The sequence below is a fragment of the Oreochromis aureus genome, linkage group 17 (assembly GCF_013358895.1).
Source record: "Oreochromis aureus strain Israel breed Guangdong linkage group 17, ZZ_aureus, whole genome shotgun sequence".
Taxonomy (NCBI): Eukaryota; Metazoa; Chordata; class Actinopteri; order Cichliformes; family Cichlidae; genus Oreochromis; species Oreochromis aureus.
Window position 1 is genome coordinate 32404801 of NC_052958.1, and position 3552 is coordinate 32408352.

The 3552-nt window shown below is 40.3% G+C and overlaps 1 long non-coding RNA gene across 1 annotated transcript; it reads right to left on the reverse strand.

Moving 5' to 3' along the window:
* Positions 1-779: 779 nt before the first annotated feature.
* On the reverse strand, positions 780-3114 carry LOC120434036. The gene is made up of 3 exons (XR_005608897.1): positions 2753-3114; positions 1844-2107; positions 780-932 (listed from the first exon to the last, which is right to left on the reverse strand). It is a non-coding gene; the product is annotated as an uncharacterized LOC120434036 (long non-coding RNA).
* Between the last annotated feature and the right edge of the window lie 438 nt (positions 3115-3552).

A 3552-nucleotide genomic window follows, 5' to 3' on the forward strand; every position in this document is an offset into this window, starting at 1 on the left:
CAGGTAATGGAGGAAATGAGTGTGCCGACTAGAGAAAAATCAACCGAGAGCGTGACCGAAGAGAAAACAGATGATGGTTCCAGTGCCGGAGAGATTGTCGAACGGAAGGGCCATAGAAGTTCCGTAGTGTGAAGTTATTTCGGCTATTTCAAGTCTGACAAAAAACAGAGTAGCGCGCACTGTAAATTGTGCCGAAGCAAGTCTGGAAATACAATAAACCGTTGCATGCTCAATCTCTGACTGAAAGCGCTAATTCGTCATTCGGCTTTTGTCAGACTAAAGTCACTGTTAAAACTGTTTGAACAGCTAAGCTATACAACAAGGAGAGATTGAGAATTTCCTTTTAGTTCTCAATTTATTTGATATTGACAAAAGTTAGTCAATTTTGTCTGTTCTTCTGTAAAACAAACTAAGATTTATTTTTAGAATTAATATTTTGTTTCTAAGTGGAATTGACAATTTAGTGGTCTGTTTTGTTTGTTCTATTTTGAAACTTAAATGCTTTAGCGGCTGCCTTTTTTGTAGTTTGCAATATTTGCCTTTATTTATCTGAAAAAGTCTCATGTTCCTTAAGTACATCTACCCTGTTGAACTTATTATGGGAAATAAATATTTAAATCAAAACAAGCTGCTGATTATTTCACATTTTACTTGTGAGCAACGGCACATTTAAATCTTACAAATATAGTTATTTGGCTTATATCGTGATATATATCGTTATCGCCTGAAATGAAAAAAACATACCGTGATATGAAAAAATCTTATATCGTCCAGCTCTACTCCCTCCTGATTGCTGCGGAGTTCCTCCTGTTCCTCTTTAATCTGTGGAGGCTCCGGGTCCTCCTGGTCCAGACTGGAGTTTCTCTCCTGGTTACAGACCTCCTGGTTGGTAAAAACCTCCTCTTCCTCAAAAGCATGCTGCTGTTGGACATCTGAAGGCACAAAGGGGAAAAAATGATGGCAAAACAAACATTTGAGAAAATATTTAGTGGCCTGAACTATTAGCAGGTCTCTACATATTGAGCATGTTGCTCACATATACCACTGAAATTTAAAGTGTAAAAACATGACAAATTATTCGGGCACTGATGCAGATGTTTAGTTCTGACACTCGTATTAGCAAAGTTCAAGGTTCAGCTTCATATGTGAATGTCTGTGATGTATGAAATACATAGATGTTGTTGGTTTTAGTTAAATGAATGTGGATGTCTGGAATGGCTACAGTAATAAGAAGGCATGCTGGGGGAGAGCTCTCTTAAATGTTTTGCTGTGCTTGAAATACCATGAAAACTCTCTTCTTGTCTGATAAATTTCATTTTAGAAACTCTGAATTCATATTTTCCAAAACAGAATAAAAATATTTATTCATACTTACCCACACCTGTAAACTGTTCTAATCTCACCACTTTCTTTAACTTAAACTGGTAACAGAAGAAAATGAAACTTGTGTTGCTGGCTTTGTGTCTCTGTGTAGATTTTGTCTGAGCAGTGGGTGGAAATTTGAAACTCAGATGTTTCACGTCTTTCATTCTGCTGAATTTTTATACACTAATTTTCACCTTTTCGTATGAATTAATGGTGGAAATGTGTTTATGTAAATGAAAACTTCAATTCTTCCTGTGCCTCTGAAAATAAATGCAATGAACTAACCTAACCCAGCTGTCTGCATGTCTCTGGTGAGTGAACAAGGGGAGAACATGCAAACTCCACACAGAAAGGCCCGGACACATGGTGGAGTCAAACTCAAGACCTTGTTGCTGTGAGCCAACAGTGCTAACCACTGGTCCACTTTGACACCCATGAGTCACATTTACTGTTAGTAAAACATCACAGTCTTACATACCTATTCTGTGTAACTTTATCACAGGTTTCCAGATGGTCTCCATCAATCTGAGCTGCTCTTCATCAGTCCAGACGATAATGCCTTCAGTCTCCTCCTTCAGTCCAAGCTGCTCTCCCTCCTGACTGCTGCAGAGCTCCTCCTGTTCCTCTTTAATCTGTGGAGGCTCTGGGTCCTCCTGGTCCAGACTGGAGTTCCTCTCCTGGTTACAGACCTGCTGCTCATCCAGACCCTCCTCTTCCTTACAGTCATGTTGTTGTGGGAGGTCTTGAGGAACAAAGAAATACAAGAACAATAATCACTAACGTGTTGATACAAAAACTATTTTTTAAAAGCATGAATCAAAACTAAATAAATGGTCATCATCCTGTTATTTGACCCATTATAAGCCACACACACACACACAACAGCTCAGGGAAATAGTTGTGCACACTCACAGCTACACACTAACATGTTAGCATTGAAGCTCCTCACTGTGAGCAAAGACACAAAGTCCACCAAACTAAACTGCAGGGTGACCACCATGAAAACATCAGTGTGTGAAATCCTTTAAATGAAGCTTCACTTCAACTTCAGAGAAGTCTGTTAACAACTTGTTAAATGTGTTTTCTGCTGACATCTAACTAGATCTTTACTGCACAGTCTCAGTGTTTACAGAGGATCTAAAACACTGACGCCTGATGTACTCAACACTGGAATCTGTTAGAGAAAAAACAGTTTAATAAATAAATCAATTAAACTGTTTTAAAACCTAACCTATCAGTGACCATGGACCTGCACCAGTCCAACATAGTCCATCACTGGACACTGACCCACAGCACTGATAAATACCCAGTTTAACATCTTCTAGTAAAGTCAGTCACACTGAAGAATCTGAGCTTGAACAGCACAGAGTTAAAAACATGTCCGTACCTATGATGTGTGAGTTTCTGTCGGGTTTCCGGCTGATATCCAGCAGTCTGTGCTGACGGTAGATCTCCTCCTCATACGATGGTTTTTTGAACCTCTGAGAAGATTTCTTCACCAACAGCAGTTAGTCTCTCCTTGATGAACTCTCTCAGATACTGAACTGAACTCATTGCTGCTTCAACTCAGGCTGGGTGGATTGATACAAGCATCGATAGAAGCGATACAGACGTTGATATCAGGTCCACACTGACGTGATGGGATCGATACTTTAGTTTGTGTCTCTCCTCTAAGTTCAGTCCGCTTCACCAACAGCAGCCATGTCTGCACACACACCGCTCCTCTACCACAGTAGTGCTGTCCTCCTCCATTCCTCTTCAGGTGCCCTCCGTTTGCGAGGTGCGCCTGCTGCTTGTGGCACAGGGAGGAGAGGGCGGGCATGGGGATTCTCTGGCTGGCTGGAGCTCGCAAAATAAAAGAAAATAAAACAAACCAACAAACACGAAAACACCAGACATTATGATACAGACTTATAATTTGCACCGATGTTTTTTCGAAATTCTGTACTCGAAAAGTGAGCGCGAGAGCCCTCGGTGCGCCTGCTTGCTGCTTAAGTCAAAGTAAACTTTATTGTCATCTCTGCTACATACAGTCCAGTATATAGAGACACGAGAGGACAAGGTTCCAGTTACAGCAGTGCAGGTAAACAAACAATATATATAAGAAGAGTAAGAAAATAAATATACACTTTAGGAGTAGGGGTAAAGGGACCAATAACAATGTAAAACGAGCAAAAGATACAGGTA